General features: G+C 41.9%; 1 long non-coding RNA gene across 1 annotated transcript in view; it reads left to right on the top strand.

Moving 5' to 3' along the window:
* The window catches only part of LOC106732877 (uncharacterized), a 69575-nt gene extending 56338 nt beyond the window's left edge, over positions 1-13237 (top strand). The window contains exons 2-3 of the long non-coding RNA XR_012904622.2: positions 6696-6835; positions 10593-13237. This is a non-coding gene — a long non-coding RNA (uncharacterized LOC106732877). The remainder of the gene's footprint in view (positions 1-6695; positions 6836-10592) is intronic.
* The last annotated feature ends 6672 nt before the right edge of the window (positions 13238-19909 follow it).

The raw sequence follows: 19909 nt of genomic DNA, 5'->3' as shown, positions 1-19909 counted from the left end.
TTAGCAGGAGTATTATAAGTAAGACCAAGGGCGGCCCGTGGCTATAGGCCGACTCGGCCATCACCTAGGGTGCCGCCTTCAACGGCGCCCAATGACGACACCACGGGGCACCTGGGGTGCCCGACGATGGCGTCACCCTATTGACGGCCCATTGGCGGCCGTGCAGGCGGGGGCGCTGATCGCGCATTCCTCCTGGGCGCCAGCTGCTGTAGCCTGCCTTAGGCTGCTCCTGAGTAAGACTCAAGAAGTCATTCTTCCACTGTGCTCAGCTCTGATTAAGCCTCAGCTGGAATATCGTGTCTTGTTCTGTGTACCACATTTCAGGAAAGATTGGACAAACTGGAAAAAGTTCAGAGAAGGGCAAAAAAAATTATTAAAGAGCTAGAAAAGATGAAGGAAGGATTGAAAAAACTGAGTTTGTCAAATCTGGAAAAGAGAAGACTGAGAGCAGACATGATAACAGTTTTTAAGTACTTAAAAGGTTGCTACAAGGAGGAAGAGGGAGAAAAATTGTTCTCCTTAACCTCTGAGGATAGGACAAGAAGCAATGGGCTTAAACTGCAGCAAGAGAGGTTTAGTTTGGACAATAAGAAAAGCTTCCCAGTTATCGGGGTGATTGGGCACTGAAATAAATTGTCTAAAGAGGTTCTGGAAGTTTCATCCTTGGAGGCTTTTAAGAGCAGGTGAGAAAAACACACAGGGATGGTCTAAATCAGGGGTCTCAAAGTCATTACCTGTGGGCCATCTACAATTGAAGCATATTTGCAATCGGGTCTGGAAGTCCCAGCGGGTGGAGGGAATCCTATGTCCACTGCTGGAATCCTATGTCCAGTTTTCAAGCCCACAATACCAGAAGGATGTTATTAAATGGGAGAGGGTTAAAGAAAAATTAAAAGAAAACATGCTTTAATGAAAGGCTCAAGGAGCTCAAACTATTTAGCTTAACAAAGAGAAGGTTAAGGGCTAACTTGGACACAGTCTATACCAGTGGTGGTCATCTTGCAGCCTACACACAGAAGGCAGCCAGACAGGTTGCTTACCTTACATCTGCAGATATGGCCACCCATGGCTGTAGTTTGCCATTCTGGGCTTACCCTGATGAGTTGTGCATGGCCCACAGGTTGACCTTCACTGATCTATAAGTATCTCCATGTGGAATAAATATTTAATAATGGATTCTTCAATCAAGCAGAGAAAGATATAACATGATCCAGTGACTGGAAGCTGAAAGTAGACATATTCAGACTGGAAATAAGGTTTAAAATTAATGGTGAGGGAAACTAGCAACTGGAACAATTTACAAAGAGTAAATTTGTATTTACTAGAGGATTTGTATCATAATTGTCATAATAAAATTGACAGTGTTCTTTGTTATAGGTTATGGGAAAACTGAGGGATAGAGAAGTTAATGGTCACTCAGCAGGCCAGTAGCAACAGAATCCAGGTCTTCTAAGTCCCTGTACCATGCTTTCTAGGCTACACTGCCTCTCAAAAGGTGATGATTCAGTCTTCTCCTATGTAGTTTTGACCAGTCTTGCAAAGCTTCAATCTTGTCCCACTTTGGAAAATGAGCATATTCTTCTTTAATTATCTGGGTCACAATAGCTTTCTTCTCAGACCCATGTAGACTGACCTCCCAGTAATAGTAATCAATTCTGTAAATATGTTAATTATAAAAATTGTATGTTTTGAATATTAAATGATATATCTGGGCTGTACATGATCAAACACGATGGAGTTTCTGTACCAGGTGACCTCAGAGCAGGGAGGGGCTTTCCTCCTCAGAACGGTAAGCAAGATCCGGCACAGACCGGGATTTCCTGTCTTTTCCATGAGAACATTCCATTTACCTCAGAACTGGTCCCCGCTGGGGAATCACATGGTACAGATCACCTCAGGGGTTTCCTGCCCCTGAGGCTTTATAAGAGCCATAAGCTGTGCTGTCTACCTGAGTGGCACTGGTGTGCATGGGTTGTCAGAACTCTCCATAAACCATCAAGGGACCTGATCAGCTACAAACCAGTCACAGAGCAAAGTGGACATTCCATCCATCATTTACCATCAGCAACAGTATCATCAGCCTGTGGTCCTCTCCAGGGTTCCTACCACATCAGTGAGGATATGTCTACACTTGCAGCCTATTTCGGAATAGGGCTGCAAATGTAGGCATTCAGAATTGCAAATCAAGCCCGGTATTTAAATATCCCAGGCTTGATTTGCATCTTCCTGGCCGGGCACCATTTTTGAAATTTACAAGCCCGGAATAGCTGCCCGCATCTACACGCAGCAGTGAAACGGGCGTTCGAAATAAAGCCCTATTTCGAACTACCCGTTAAACCTCATTGCAGGAGGAATAACAGGTAGTTTGAAATAGGGCTTTATTTCGAATGCCCATTTCGAATGTAGACATGGGCAGTTATTCCAGGCTTCTAAATTTCAAAAATGGCGCCCAGCCGGGAAGATGCAAATCAAGCGCGGGATATTTAAATCCTGGGCTTGATTTGCAATTCCGAATGCTTACATTTGCAGCCCTATTCCGAAATAGGTTGCAAGTGTAGACATACCCTGCGGGACTTCCCAGCATTCCTCCCAGCAGGCTCACAATCAGCCCAAACGTTGCAGGTCCTAGGCACCATGCCTCTGGCCACTCCAGTCCTAGAAAAATAGAGTATTTATTTATACTAGTGGGGTATAACTTACTGTTTACATTTCCATAGTCCAGTTAGGGCATTAAAAGAGCCTAGCAAATGTTGTTACTGTTCACTACCCCTGTTTTGTCATGATTACTAGGCGGGGCGGTCTGTGAGTAGCGGCGCCCTCGGCCGTCGCCAAAGGCGCCGCCTTCAATGGAGTGCCCGGGGCGCCCAATGGTGACGTCACGCCATTGAAGGCCGTGCAGGCAGGGGTGCCGATCACGCGTTTCGCCTGGGGTGCCAGCTGCCGCAGCCCACCTCGGACCACCCCTGATTACTAGTTTGCCTTGGGTTTCCTCCATACTTTCCCTGACCTTGTATAAGAATTCTTAATATAGTTTCCTGCCATCCTCATTTCTTGCCCAGGGATCCAGTGAGGCTGTTGGCTACCCTGTATGTTTCAATTGCTCTGTGTCCAAAGCATGATGGAGGGGGAAACAAAACTGTGTTTTCTCAAAATATTCTGAATTGAATTTCAAAACTGAAACTGACTGCATCTGTGTTTGGTGTGGGAGGGAAAGGGAGAGAAAAAGCTCTGTGCTTCTTAAATAATCAAATTTGCAACAGTATGATGGTCCAGCAAGAATATACTCTGCCCATATACACTGTAGGCTAACAGCAATATATATTCAAGCTACTGTATTTTTATTTCCCCTTGTAGCTGCTAGTGTTGTAACTAGTTGTTGTTTGATCCATTTGTTTCAGTTCTGTGACCCAAGTAAATTCAATGCTGTATGTGGTGTACATGTTGACTGCATATCCTCTTGTCTCCTCAGCCTGCATTATAAGTATTTCCTGAATAGTGCAGACAGTATATTATTAGTCTGTGAAAAATAAAAAAAAAGTTTTCAGCAGGAAAAGTACTTTGCACAAAAATGCTGACTAAAAACATAAATATACCAGAAATCACTTAAGACTTGTTAAAAGATCAGACATATACTGTAGAAGGCAGAGATGGCAAAAGCTCTACAAGAGAAGCTAGTCAGTATTTTTCTAGTGGTTTTATGCATAGTATCTTTAAACTGCCATGGAAATTCACCTACACCCTGACTAGAGCGTCACCCGGACTGTGGTGGCAGAGTTCATGGCTATCACATCACAAAACCTGAGGCTAGCCAGCTATCCAAAACATCACAGCAGGACAAGACTTCTTTGACAAAAGCCAGGGTCACATACAGTTAATAAAATAATTCTAGGTTACTAAATCCAATAACTTTATAAATTAATTCTCATGAGATATTTGAATGACAAGATTCTGAGTATGATGGAGTTATTTGGTTGCAATTCCCATTTTATTTCTATTAACATAAACACCTTATAGTAAGAAACACATCCCTAAGTAGGATAAAGCTCTCTCCTACTGATTCCCTCATGATAGTAGCAGTGGGGAGACAACCTGGATTCTGAAGAAAAAAGAGGAAAAAGGACCAGCCCCTCAATACAGCTAGTTGGGAATTGAGAGGAGGACAGGTTAGTCCCAAGCTCCCTCCTCACTGTCTTTCACTAATGGTGGAGACCAGTTCAGCCCCCTTGTCTTTTCCCATTCAGTCTCAGAGGTAGGGAAGGAACAGGAATTGGTAAGTAACAACTCAAGAGACAGAAGGGGTAAAAAGAAGGACTTCTATTCAAACAACTTATCTGGCTCAGGGGTTACTAGCAACAAGCCTTCCTCATAGTGCCACAGCTGGGTTGTGTGGGGTAGTACCGGAGGGAACCATGACATGTTAAGATTCCTTTCAGAGGATATATTGGATAGTGTCACTCCAGTTACAGGATTTTACTTTACATTAAAAAAACCTACTGACTTCTTGATCTCGTCATACTATTAACTGAGAATTATCAGCTTGCATTTAAAAGCCAGCTGCCATGACCTGAGCTTTTAAATTTTCTACTGCAGGCAGGGCTTCCACTGGTCTCACTCCTTCTATAAAGGGTGACCCTTTGAAAAGGGGCCTAAACTGTTGCAAAGTAAAGGGACGAGTCTCTGGTTACCAGAGGATGGCTAGTGGCTTTGTTGTTTTCCACCACTAGCTCTCACATTCCGGTTTTGACAGGTTAAGAACAAATTTGTCCCTCACTTGCCTGGGTAGACAAATCAAATCATAATGTAGTGTTGTATTTTAATCATCCAAGACTAATCACCATCTCCCAATGCTACTGAATATGACTAGGTTTATTTAATCTTCTGGCATTATATGTTTTCAGTGACTCACTCCCTTTTCCCAGATCCTCCTTAACCCTCAGCCCAGGACAACTTTCATACTTATCTTCTCCCACTGGTGGTCCATCTCCAACTCAAATGTAATCTCCTTATTTTACCGATTCCTCTCTGTGCTCTATCAACAGAGGACGTGACTTTGTTAAAGTTCTTGGAAAGCCTGGCTCTTTAACTCAAGTTTTAGAGACTTATGATTTTAGCTCTAGAACTGATTCAGTCTGTGGTGTCAACCAGGATGGCAGCCAACACATGCACAATGGTTGATTTCAATTATTTTACCCAGCTTACAAATGACTCTAGGACACGGAAGCGTCAGCTTGATAGAAGAGCTGCAATTTCTGCAATTCTATACAGTGAGGTTAACCCAGGATAGCCAAAGAGTGCAGGAATGATGGATAGGAGGAAGGTTCCAATACCCTCTTGATGCAACACAATCAGGTGCTTTTCCCTTGCAATAGAACAGAAACAGAACTCAGGTGAAATAGTCACAGAGGAAATTCTTAATGTGGGATGATGTAGCTCCAGTGTGTATACGCAAGACCATGTAGATTGCGCTTCATCATGTTGTCAAACAGGGCTTATCTAAAATATGGTCTGAATTCCATAGTCGTGAGTAGACTTCTAGCTGTATTCATTATTATGACTCCAGATCCCATTATTGTTGTATATTGGGTTGTAGATATAGATCTTGTTGTTATGGTAACTGAGTAGGTCACTGGGGTCAGCCCAGCTAGTCTGGGCTTGTTCTAGTGAGTTCTGTGCTATGCAATAAAATGGACACTTGCACCTACTCCAGCTCTCTGCCTTTCCACTGATTTCTTCCTATGCTGTGAAACTCCCCACGACATAACAATTATGGGATCAGGGCTCAATTGGGCTAGAAACTGTACACGAAATGAGTCACCAGTGTTTTATTTTTGACATGGGGTATATCTCTCCTGGTCCTTTTTTCCTTTAGAGTCTTTTTACTTCTTCATACTTGTAAAACTAAAGACAAATAAATACAGAAAAAATATATCAAAATGGAGGAGACTCAGGCTACATCTACACTGCAATGCTATTTCGGGATACTGGAGTACCCCAAAAGAGCTATCCTACATCTTAACAGCGAGCCCATTATTTTGGGCTTGCTATTCCAACATCCCTGTAAACATCATTCCAAGAGGGGTAAGGGATATTTTGGAATAGTGGGTTATTTCAAAATTTGGAGCCGTGCAGACAGCGCCAAATTACAAAATAAGATCAAAATAAGATACACAATTTGTGTAGCTCAAATTGCATATCTTATTTCGAGCTATCGTGCAGCATAGACGCACCCTCAGATTCCCAGAATCCCAGCTGCAAAAAAGATAAAGTATCAGAGGGGTAGCCGTGTTAATCTGAATCTGCAAAAGCGGCGAGGAGTCCTGTGGCACCTTATAGACTAACCGAAGTGTTAGAGCATAAGCTTTAGTGGGCAAAGACCCACTTCATCAGATGGATGTACTGCATCTGACGACGTGGGTCTTTGCCCACGAAAGCTTATGCCCCAACACTTCAGTTAATCTATAAGGTGCCACAGGACTCCTCGGTGCTTTTTTTTTTTTTTTAAAGAGACTCATGGGAAAGGAGTGGAACTGTATTTTACATTTTGCTCCTCCATAGCTTTTTTGTGATTATTCTAGTTTACCCTTTTCACATTAGAAGGAATCACTGTGTTTTCAAAGATAAGAGGTTTCCACATCTTTCTGTGGGCAGGGAGGCAGGGTCTCATGTATAATGTGATTATGTCTTTGTCTACACAGGCAATTTCTGTTGAAGTGCATTTTGTCAACATACTGCTCTGTCTCCCTCCAAACTTAAGGTCATCTTCACCTCTGCTGAAAAGTGAGAAGAGGAGACATATGAATCCCATCTTCAGCACTAGAATTCTCATTTGCTTCGGGTATGTCTTCACTATGCTGTTTTTAGCGACACGGCTGTGTCACTAACGTCAGGCAGTGTAAACTTCCACCCTGCGTATTCTTTGTCCTCAGGAGAGCATTCCTACTGACAAAGCACGGTTTATACTTATACTTGCCCTGGCAAAGCTTTTGTGGTTCACAGAAAGGGAGTTTAAGGGAGCACCTGTGAACAACAAATTTGTCCCTCACTTGCCTGGGTAGACAAAGCTGAATCATTGCCAAAGTGCAAACTCAGCTCACACATCTTCTGGTGTCATAAAGGCCTAGCAGTCTGCAGCCTAGCTTTGAAAATGTCCAGCTTTCCTTTGACAAGTCCTATAGCTCAGTACTTTTTTCAATACAAAAATCCACTGCCCATTGAAAATTTAAAGATTAATAATACAATTAAATAATATCAAAATATAGAAATCACGCATATAACAGCATTAATAAGACTGAACTAGAATAGAATGTAGTAACGGGGAGAGAGACAGGGGAAGGGAATGCTACATAATTCTGGGATTCCTGAAGAATAACTTAAGTTATGCAGCATACAGCAGGTTAAAAAATTGTTATGTGTGCGCCAGCCAAAACCAATTACAACCTCGCCAACCTACCTTGGTATTAAAATTTAATTTAAACTCACTCTGCCCTTGCAAAATGGGGATTTTGCTTTGATCCACATGTCTGCTTTAGGAAACTAACTGCTTTATTTATAGCTGGCTGTAGTGATCATTCATTTAACTACAATATAACAATTAAAATAGGGGGTTGCCCAAATCGACCCTTATATGGTAGCAGGATTCCACTGTATATAGAGCTGTGTGTATAATATGTAAACTGTAGTAAGGCTGACAGATTTTTTTCCTTGATAGGTGGATCAAAACAGTTTAGAGTAAGGAAGGGATTTTCTATTATAGTCAGAGGAGGGAGAGAAAGACAGGAAAAACAAGTTATAATTCTTAGACGAGACATTATATTAATCTTTTGTAGGAAATAAAATTTAGGAGCATGATGTCATATGGGCAGTGATTAGGGGAAATATGAAATATGTTAATTGATGTTGATGAATCAATTCTGTTTCAACTGTAACTTCTTTTCTCTGCTGTCTAAGGAGAAAAATCTTAGCATTCTCCTATTCATAAAGACTTAGCAACATGATGTATTAGCTCAGACCATTATTTCAGCAACCAATTGCCTTCTTCTTCAAAGGAAACGGAACTCCTTTTAATGCACCTTATCAAGTGAAGGCTATAAGGGGAAAGATTCCTTATGTATCCATGTAGTGATCTGCCTAGATCAGTATATGATTTGATTACACTTATTTTAGCATGCAACTCTATAAAGGTCCTATTAGTCATAAAAGTATCTAGTTTTTAATAAATGGTACAGTATTTGCCTCAATCACCTACAGCAGTGAGTTCCACATGCCTATTAATGTACTGTGTGAACTGTCAAATCCTCCTTTAACTTGATCTAAATGTATCCTTCATTAATGTAAGTGTGATTATTAACTTCTTTTTAATGAAAGATATCTAAATGGGAATCATCAGACTGAATCAAACCCATAGTCCTATCTGCAGCAGTGTTTCAGAGAAATGTGCATAAGTATATTCTGCTCCCAACACTAGACTGTGACGGACCGGGCGCGTCTGGGCACAGCTGAGGGCGTCTGCTCAAGGCAAATTGCTCAAACTCGGGGCTCCTTACATCTCCTGACTGGAGGCCCTTCCCAAATAGGTCACAAACCAGTAGCACAGAGCGCTTCAGCTGCCTAGCTGGCCAGCCAGAAGCCTCACGAGCAAAACCCCTCAGGCATCCCTCAGGCACCTCAGCTCTTTCTGTGTCCCAATCAGCCTCAGGCCTAACACACAGGTGAGGAGTTATAGAACCCAATCTCACCTACCCAGAACAGGTTCTTCTGGTCCCAAGAAACCAGCTACTGTTCCCAGGTCAATTTACACTCTGGATCTTACCCAATCCTTTAGAATCTAAAATCTAAGGCTACGTCTAGGCTGGCATGATTTTCCGCAAATGCTTTTAATGAAAAAGTTTTACGTTAAAAGCATTTGCAGAAAAGAACATCTAGATTGGCACGGACGCTTTTCCGCAAAAGCACTTTTTGCGGAAAAGCGTCCATGCCAATCTAGACGTGCTTTTCCACAAAAAAGCCCCGATCACCATTTTCGCGATCGGGGCTTTTTTGCGCAAAACAAACCTGAGCTGTCTACATTGGCCCTTTTGCGCAAAAGCTTTGCACAAAAGGGACTTTGCCAGAATGGGAGCAGCATAGTATTTCTGCAAGCAACACTGATTTCTTACAGTAGGAAGTCAGTGCTCTTGTGGAAATTCAAGCGGCCAGTGTAGACAGCTGGCAAGTTTTTCCGCAAAAGCAGCTGTTTTTGCGGAAAAACTTGCCAGTCTAGACACAGCCTAAAGGTTTATTCCTAAAAGAAAGAGACGCATGAGAGTAAGGCTGTTAAAGGATAATACATTACATGCATCGAATCACCCATTTCTCGATGCAGGCTCTTAGCAGAGATGTTAAATTACTATTGTAAAAGTCTTTGGTATACATCCTATGTCAGGATGGGTCCATGGTTCTTTCCAGCTCATTGTTCCCTGCAAGGCTGCATCTGGGATCAGGAGCAAAACTGAAGACAAGATGGAGTGTGCCACATGGTACTTATATACCTCTCCAGGCATCTTCTTGGCTGCAGCAGGTCACCTGGTCAGTGGCCTATCCCTGTGTTCCATGCTGGTAGCCCTTAGGTGTCGGTCACATTCCTGAGATATGTATTGGTCACATTCCTGAGATGTATTGGCACCTAGAGATTCATTGTCTCTCTGCTAATTAGCATAGACATAGGATGAGCTTTCCTTGCCCCTTTGCTCAGCTACAGACACAGAATTTTCTAGCATCCATACAGAGTACGTTTCTAACTCCACATACAGATATTATACTGTTACATGAATAGCACATACAGAATCAGTAGAACAGAAGCTTTCACGTGACACTTCACATGGCCCCCTTCGTGCTCACTTTGGAGCAAACACCTCCCCTTCCCCCATGTGTGCAGGAGTGATCTGGCTGCTACCCTTAAAATCCAGTAACGTGACATAGGCCTCATCCTAATATTGAATAGTCAAGAGATTGTCTTAAACCCTGAAGCATGAGGTTTAATACCCCTTCCAAAATTTGTGTTAATTTTAATTATTATAACTCTGGGTACTCTTGTTATCGTATATATATTTGTCCAATTCTGTTCTGAATTGTGGTAGGTTATTAGTTAGATCAAGCTGATAAGTAATTGGCCATTTACCAAATCAAGAGATTTTTCCACTAATTCTTAAAAAAAACTTATAATAAGTCAAATTAAATTAGAATGAGAATTAGAATGCACTGAACACAATTTTAAAAGGGAAAAATTTATAAGTGTATTTTGCCAATTTTAGCTAGGGCTTTTTTTTTAAATTGCGCTTGGTTTATTTAAACTTTTATGCTGTGAAAGCAAACATCATTCATGGTCATTACTTTGCAAAAGTGCTATGAAATGCATGGAGTGAATTACTGATATGAAACTCTCTCTAGGTAGTTAAATAGAGAGCCTTGTCCAAAGGAGCACAGAAAGAGATGGCTACAGCTGCCTCACATGGGTTAAGGGTATGGTGTACATTAAATACTCTCTTTTGTCTGGATGGAGACTTAGAGAAAATGATTAATTCAACCTGTCTAATATGAGTTTCTTTATGTTTTAGAACAACAGGACAAAAGGATGGCTGTAGGCACACACCAACCTGAACAAGTCTGTGCTTAGCATAGACAACAATACAACATGCAGTCATTGGAGAGATAAGGTGTGAGAAGGAATCTCTCTCTATAAATAAAAAAAAACATCCGGCAGGACAACAGAATGATGTCATCACCCCAGCTGCATCCTCATGCCTCTGCTGCTGCCCACCTCCGTCCTCAGCCTCTGCATCATCCCTTCCAGGCATGGCTGCTCCAGCTTCATGCCCAAAGGTCTGCACCACCACGGTGGGGGGCAGGGCTCTGCACCACCAGGGAGGAGTACTGACAAGAGAAGCTGCTGTCTTTCTATTGCTTTTGCCAACCTCCCCCTACCTTCTATTTACAGAGCTTAGTTTTTGCAGCAGCCAACTCAACTACCTTCTCCTTCGGGGGTGGAGGGGGTGCACACACTCAACCACTTTCTGGCTCCTCCCCCCTCCACTTCCCCTCTGGCTGCCTTATATCGCCCTCTGGCTAATGAGGTCTACAACTGCTTCCAATAGCCCTTCAAGCCTGGGCTTGCTCAGCTGTCTGTAATTGGCCTTTTCAGCCAGGCTGTAGTGGCAGAGCTCTGGCTTAGCCAGAAGTCTGTCAGAGTATATATATTTTAAGCAATCAAATTCATGTGTGTGTTTTGTTTCTATTGGTGGTGCACATCCCCGCCCCCCACTACCCTATGGGTGGTGCAGATAAGAAATGTCAACCTGCCCAAAAGAAAATTCAACCCACTCAAAGGTAGAAAATGTTAGAGGGAACACTGGTCACTAGCATCCCCATTCCAGTCTGGGAAAGTCTTCTGAGGATCAGATCTGGGCCAAAGCCTTTTACTCCCTTGTTCACACATGTTCTCCATTTATAGCACTGCCCCCCCCCCTTCTAGCAGCCAGAGTTCTCTATTTATAACAAGCAGCTATGCTCAGGTCTCACTGCTTTCCCGCGCCTTCTTCTTTTCCTGTTGCTAGTTGACATGCTGGGAAATATAATAATTTTGCTGCTCCAGGGCCAGCTCCCTAGGCAAAGAACTACAACTCCCAAGGTAGATTGGGCTCCTAGCTGCCATGCTCTGCACAGGCTCCTACAAAGCAAGAGAGAGAGATGAGGAAGTGAAGGAGGTAGGGCTTAGAACTAAATAAAGTCTTCGGGCAAAGGTGTTCCAGAGCTTTTGACACTATGATATGGAACTGGATGTCTGTTGATATAAAAGAGAGAGGATTGCCAGCGGGATGGCAGTCTTTTCATTTGAATGTTTCTCCCCTGTCCCCTCTCCCCTGTCCTAATGCCTTAATTTACTGACCTTCAAAGTATGCCAGGCCTGTTTTTGGAGTAGGGAAGGGAATACTGCTTAAAAACTGATATACAAGGAAAGGGGGCTATTTGGTTATTATATTATTGTGAGGTTGCTGAATGTTTTCTTTTCATATTGCTTATATTGATTTTTTTTATAATTTTAAAATAGTTGTTGATATATAAAATAAGTGCCCATTGTTGTATTATAAATCCATTTAAAAAAATAAAACGGTAACTCAGACTGCTCTGGTATCAAACCATGATTGAGGGCTTACAACTCAAGAAAGTCTTTGGCCAGTTGGTCCCCTGGACTATCTATTGGTCCAGGAAACTGGAAAACAATCCCTGAGGTTAGAGTTGTCTACTTGCCAAGACTGTCCTGAAGTCTCCTGGAATTAAAGATTAATCTTTAATTAAAGATTATGTCATGTGATGAAACCTCCAGGAATATGTCCAAGCAAAATAGGCAACCTTTTTTGTCCAGGCCCTTCCTTAACTGGTTAGTGACACACAGTAGAAGCCAGGAGGCTGTTTTAAAATGTGTAGATTCTTACTGGATTAAAGGAAGATGATAAGGCTCAGGCAAATCAGAAGGAATACCAGTAGTCTAGTACAACTGACAGATTCACCAAGATATCCTACTTGGTGCTCCTAAGAACCATGTGTTACAGGGAAAGAAAACATAATTTGCTTCTATCTCTGCATTCTTTGTCAAGGAAGGAAGTGGCATTTGTGAAATAGGTTTTATAAACAAAGAACAGATTTCATGACATCTTCAGAATTGATATGCTGTGAATGTATATGACCAAAGTCAGCATGTACCTTATAAAGTAAAAACTACAGTATAAAAAGAGCAGCAGTGACTTTAATGACATTTCATCTTTTTTAATTTTTATATCTCAAAAACAAAATGATTAAATCACTCTTTTACTAGCCAGAATTTCACTATAAAATACAAAGCCATTTTACATTAACAAAAAGAGAGTAGTAAAAAATTGGTGGATTTTCCTTTTTTGTCTTCTTAAAATTTTAGAAATAACTAAACAGTGATGTGGATTTTTATTTATTGTTTAATATGGTTGAAGTCATTTCACACAGACTTTCCAGACTTATTTTTTTTACAGGTGTTTTTTGTAACCACGAGTCTAAATTGGCAAAAATAAAGGGATTAAATATAAATGTCTAACAATATTTAGTGGTATTTTTGAGCACTATAAACACTATCTATTACTATGATAGCTTATCAATGTTTTTATTCCAATACATATGTGTATACAGATAGATTGATAGCAATGCTTCTTACAGTTTAATAATTAAGGGTGTGTCTGCACTGCTACCCTAGTTCGAACTAGGGTGGCTAATGTAGGCATTTGAACTTGCAAATGAATCCTGGGATATTTAAATCCCAGGCCTCATTTGCAAATTCGAATGCCTACATTAGCCACCCTAGTTCAAACTAGGGTGGCAGTATAGACATACCATAATTGACCATAGTTTGACTATATGTAAAATAACTGTATATTCGATGTTCAGTGTTTGAACTTCTCAGTCTAGATGAGCTGTGGTCTGTGGTCATGTGATTTTGTATTTTCTGGCTAATCACCATTGTGAAATATAAATATATGAGCATGGGAAATGAACTATTTTCCTATCATTACAACATGTCTTCAGATATGATTTAAACACAGTCAACCTGTGAAACTCCTTGCCAGAGGATGCTGTGAAGGCCAAGACTGTAATAGGGTTAAAAGAGCTAGGTAAATTCATGTAGTACTCAGTCGTCAATGACTGTGAGCCAGGAGGGATATGGCCACTGTCTGCAATAATACCATGATGTTCAAAGGTGCTGAGCACTGACAGCTCTCACTGATTTCCAATGGGAATTGAAGGTATGCAACATTTCTGAAAAATCACATTATAAAAATTTACATATCAAATTGTAGTAATAAGAACATAAGGACGGACATCCTGGGTAAAACCAAAGGGCCATAAAGCCCCGTATCCTGTCCTTTGACAACGGCCAATGCCAGGTGCTCCAGCAGGAATGAACAGAACAGATGATCCATCCCCTGTTGCCCATTCCCAGCCTCTGGCAAACAGATGCTAGGGACAAACCTTGTACTATGATTCCTGGTGCGAGAGGAAAAAATGCACATAAAAGTATTTTTTTCTTCCCTCGCTGGTTCTCATGAGTAGTTCCAGAGGGCAGATTCTGCTTTTGGTGAAATCCCAGTTACTGGATTATTCTGGATTTATCATGGTGTAATGGAGAGCAGAATTTGTCCTCAGGAGATTATTCTGTAGCCTGCGGTCACAGAATTTGGCCCAGCTAATGGGGGGAGGGACGCTCAGGAATTATAGTTCTGCTGAGAAAAGTAATATGTTATGCACAGTACAGCGCATACAATGCATGACTACAATATGAAAGGGATATCAAATATCATTTACTATCTTTTTGTATTCCTAATGTAGAATGCAATAAAATTCAGGACTATTATTTGCAAAATAAAAATGGTGCCATTATTAACTGTTTGTCCTAAAACAAAACAAAAAGGGTGACATTTATGCCTATGCTGAGTACATATTTTAATCACTATTTAGATTGTCTATGGACTCTCAGAGGAAGATGCATTCCAGGAGAAGCTGATTGATGGAATTTTAGTTACAGCATAATTTCCCAGCTGTTCCAAAAGGGCATGTCATGGTGTATGTTTCACAACCGTTGAAAAGCAGTAAAATTAACTTATGAATGGTAATAGCCATATGGGCCCAATTCTGCATTGTGCTGAGTGCCCTGACCTGCCACTGATGCCTTTGGGAATTCAGGGGTACTAAGCATTTAATAGGGGGCACTCAGCGCCTCTCAGGATTAGGCTGAAAGCCAATAACATCAAACTGTTTCTGCAATCATTAAATTGAATGCAAGGCCCATCAGTATGAAACAGTGCCAATGGAAGTCTGCCATACAATGTCTGAATTGTGTCTGGGTGGTGCTTTTTTTGGTTTTTTTTATACTGACTTGTAAGGTCCCTTGGAGCAATGGGAATGTGAAAAGGCAGCTTGTTTCCTTCCTGTCCCCCTGGAGATGATTCGTAAGTGTAAAGTGCCATTACAATACTAGCAATTTTTAAACTTTTTTTTTGTAAAAAGACTTATGCTATTTTCCTCTTCAGAAATAAAATTTGTTCACCATAGGATTATAGAATTATATAACTGGGAGGGACCTCAAGAAGTCATCAAGATTAGACTCCTGCCCTTACAGCAGGACCATCTAGATCAGGGCTACTCAACTTTGGAAGGTCCAGGGGCCACAATGATACTCCAGCACATGCTGAGGGCCGCAACTTAAGTGTGGTTGCATATACATGCAGATATGTCAGGCATGAATGTAAAGTTAAGGCAAGACTACACAACACACAGGCCCCATTTAAGTCAGTTCTGCTGATTTGATAAAATGCAATATTTATCAGATTTCCACCCACATGACCTTTAACGAGCAATGACAGTCCAGGAATTTAATTACTAAAACACATATCAGAAGACCATTATATTGACTACTTTTTTGTTTTGGCTCTCACCCACAGGCCACGTGTTGAACCCCACGTAAACCCAAACCGCATGGAGGGCACAAACAAACGGGCTGTGGGCCGCATGTGGCCCAGAGGCCACATATTGAGTAGCCCTGATCTAGATCATCCCTGATAGATGTTTATCTCACCTGCTCTTAAATCTCTCCATTGATCACCTATATTAGTCATGGCTTCAGAACTTAAAACGATTCTTTCATTGTCAGAATAAAAGCATATTTGATGCCCTTTCCCTCCATAATACTAGAATACCCAAGAAGCTGATGAGGTATCTGAGCCATTTGCTATCATCTTTGAAAAATCATGGAAGTTGGGAGGGATTCCAGAAGGCTGGAAAAGGGCAAATATAGTGCCAATCTATTAACAACGGAAATAAGAACAACACAGGAAACTACAGACCAGTCAATTTAACTTCTGTGCCAGGAAAGATAATGGAGCAGGTAATTAAGGCATTCATTTGCAAACATCTGGAAGAAAATAAGGTAATAGGTAGCAGGCTGCATGGATTTGTAAAGAACAAATCATGGCAACTCAATCTGATAGCTTTCTTCCATAGGATAACAAATCTTGTGGATAAGAGAGAAGCGGTGGACATGGTATACCTAGACTTTAGTAAGTCATTTGATACAGTCTCGCATGACCGTCTTATCAATAAACTAGGCAAGTACAAATTAGATGAGGCTACTATAAGGTGGGTGCATAACTACCTGGATAACCATTCTCAGAGAGTAGTTATTAACGATTCACAATCCTGCTGGAAGGGCATAATAAGTGGGGTTGCGCAGGGATCTGTTTTGGGACTGGTTCTGTTCAATATCTTCATCAATGATTTAGATGTTGGCATAGCAAGTACTCTTAATAAGTCTGCAGATAATACCAAGCTAGGAGGGGCTGCAACTGCTTTGGAGGATAGGGTCATAATTCAAAATGATCTGGACAAGCTGGAGAAATGGTCTGAGGTAAATAGGATGAAGTTTAATAAGGATAAATGCATAGCACTCCACTTAGGAAAGAACAATCCATTTCACACATACAGAATGGGAAGTGACTGTCTAGGAAGAAGTACTGCAGAAAGGGATCTAGAGTGATAGTGGAGCACAAGCTAAATATGAGTCAACAGTGTGACACCATTGCAAAAAAAGCAAACATGATTCTGGGATGCATTAACAGGAGTGTTGTGAGCATCACTCTGTGCAGATTAGGTCTCAACTGGAGTATTGTGTCCAGTTCTGGACAACACATTTCAAGAAAGAGGTGAAAAAACCTGGAGAAGGTCCAGAGAAGAACAACAAAAATGAATAAAGGTCTATAAAACATGAGCTATGAGGCAAGGCTGAAGGAATTGGGCTTCTTGGCTGTGTCTAGACTGGCAAGTTTTTCCGCAAAAGCAACTGCTTTTGCGGAAAAACTTGCCAGCTGTCTACACTGGCCACTTGAATTTCCGCAAGAACACTGACGATCTCATGTAAGAAATCAGTGCTTCTTGCAGAAATACTATGCAGCTCCCGTTCGGGCAAAAGTCCTTTTGAGCAAAAGCTTTTGTGCAAAAGGGCCAGTGTAGACAGCTCAGATTTGTTTTGCGCAAAAAAGCCCCGATTGTGAAAATGGCGATTGGGGCTTTTTTGCGCAAAAGCGCGTTTAGATTGGTACGGACGCTTTTCCGCAAAAAGTGCTTTTGTGGAAAAACGTCTGTGCCAATCTAGACGCTCTTTTCCGCAAATGCTTTTAACGGAAAACTTTTTCGTTAAAAGCATTTGTGGAAAATCATGCCAGTCTAGACGTAGCCCTTCAGTTTGGAAAAGAGAAGACTGAGAGGGGACATAAGGGTTTTCAGATATCTAAAAGGGTGTCACAGGGACGAGGGGGGAAAATTGTTCTCCTTGGCCTCTGAGGATAGGACAAGAAGCAATGGTCTTAAACTGCAGCAAAGGTTTAGGTTGGACATTAGAAAATCTTGCTAACTATCAGGGTAGTTAAACACTGGAATAAATTGCCTAAGGAGGTTGTGGAATCTCCATCACTGAAGATATTTAAGAGCAGGTTAGACAGACATCTATCAGTAATTATATAAACAGTGCTTGGTCTTGCCATGAGGGACTGGACTTGATGATCTCTTAAGGTCCCTTCCAGTTCTAATATTCTATGATTCCATGATAATAACATGAAATTTTGAAAGGTTGAACGGTTGTTTTAGTACCCAAATGTTTGCACTCAGTTTCTAAGCGAATTAACTTAATTGGAAGTGACTGAATGGTACAATATACCTCAAGGAAACATAAACTTGCTTATTTAATTAAAAGAAACCCTCTCCCCTCCCACCCAATGTCAAGAACTCTTACAATTTTGTACATACAGCTGGTCCCCGAGCTGCGAATGGTCGACTTATGACCGTTCACAGTTATGACCAAAGCTGTCATAAATGGCAGACCCCAAGTTACGAAGGCAATCCACTCTTATGAACAGCGTGGTCGTGTGTAACTCTATGGGGTCCGACTTATGAATGAACCGAGTTACGACCAATTGCTTGGTCCGTAACCAGTTCGTAAGTCAGGAAGAGGCTGTAATTTAAAAGAAACAAGAGGGGTACAATGTCCTATCTGAATAGTCTTATCTTGAGAAATTAATGTCCCTCAAGTGCAAAGTTCATCAAAGATCCTGAAAATTTTACTAAGTTTTAATGGAGGAATAAAGGGAAGAGGGGTTGACTTTTTATCTTGGCGTCCCAATCAATTCTGTATAGAGTTCAGTGTTCCTTCTATGCAGCTTGGCAGCACAGCTTCACAGGTGATTAATCAGACCCACCCAGTCAGTCAGCTCCCTCCATGGGGGGGCTGATTAATCACTTGTGAAGCTGTGCTGCAACACAACCTAGAGGGAACACTGAATTAGAGTTGCCAATTTTGGTTGACTGCATTCCTGGAGGCTTCATCATTGCATCAATCCTGGAGGGTTGGCAACCCTATTTTTATATCAGAAAAAATCCAGGACATCCACAAAACCTCCCCAAATGTGGATTCCTCTTCTTCACCAAATATAAAAAAATTATATTGTTTACTGAGAAGATGAGTCCAATCCTGCTAACCTCATTCACATAAGTAATCTTTAATGTCAATGAATTTCCTACAGGTTGGACCTCCCTGGTCCAGCACCTTCCAGACTTGACTGGTCCCCGATGAGGGACTTTTCCTTACCAGGGAAGGCCTGCCTTGATGCCCCTGGGTACGTCTAGACTACATGCCTCTAACGACAGAGGCATGTAGTCTAGACGTACCCCTTGTCCCCACTTCCTGGTTCTCCCTGCAGCTCAGCTGATCCACACACCAGCTCCCGTCCCGTCCCCAGCACAGCTGAGCCATGCACCCACTCCTGGTGCTCCCCTGCAGCCCAGCTGAGCAGCACACTGGCTTCCTGCCCCCTCCTGCCAGTAGCTCAGTGGAGCCGCACTCTGGCTTTCGCAGCCCAGCTGAGCTGCAGGACAGCTCCTGGCTCCCCCATCACAGTCCAACTGAGCTGTGTGTCGGCTCCTGGGCTCTCATCTCCTACAGTGTGCCAGGACTCTCTGGTCCTGGAACACCCATGGTCATGCCAGACCACAGATGTTGCTAGCCCAGAGAATCCCGGATTTTAGAGGTGCAACCTGTAGTTTGTTAGAGGATTATTCTTGTAAATTAAAGCTTGAATGATTAGACTCTGTGGCGCTGGTATCAACTTTACCATTACTCACCTACAAAATACTTTATTAAGGTGAAATTAAGATTGCTTCCATACAGCAGTAACTCAGTCTTTCTGGAATCAGATGTCAAACCCATAAGTGAAAAAGACTAAAAGACCAAGGAATATTCACTTATGATCCGTACCCTCCAATATACCGCTTAAAAGAAAATTAGCAATATAACAACAACAACAGAAACCCTAACAAACCCACCAATTTAAGAAAATCAGAAATCACGCAATTAGGGTGTTGCTCCCATGCAGCACACTCACATAAATTCTTGTGTCAGAGGTATTCGAAATAAGCTATTCTGGAATAATAACTCTGGGAATAGCTATATTGAAATAGCGCGTCCACACTCCAAATGACCATCAAAATAGCACAGATCTATATTGAAATAGTGCATCTAACTGATTGGAAGCTGAATTGCATTTAAGGCCCCGTGGAAGCACTCGAGGCAGGGCATCAGGACAGCAGTCACTTCCTCTAGCCGCTGCCTGAGGCTATCTGCAGCTCATGCCTAAAGGGGCTCCCCTTTACAGCTGTGTCTCAGATTCTTCACCTTTGCCTACCTCCCTGAAGGACAGCAAACTCTTCTCACTGTATGCTCTGGTTTCCCATGTGGACACCACAGCACTTCTGCCATGGAGCCAGACCTGCTGCAAAGCACCCACCAGCTTTCAGACCTCATGCCACA

The sequence above is a fragment of the Pelodiscus sinensis genome, chromosome 6 (assembly GCF_052426305.1).
Source record: "Pelodiscus sinensis isolate ZL-2025 chromosome 6, ASM5242630v1, whole genome shotgun sequence".
Taxonomy (NCBI): domain Eukaryota; kingdom Metazoa; phylum Chordata; order Testudines; family Trionychidae; genus Pelodiscus; species Pelodiscus sinensis.
Note: the sequence above shows the minus strand (reverse complement) of the source record. Positions and strands in the feature narration are given on the sequence as shown.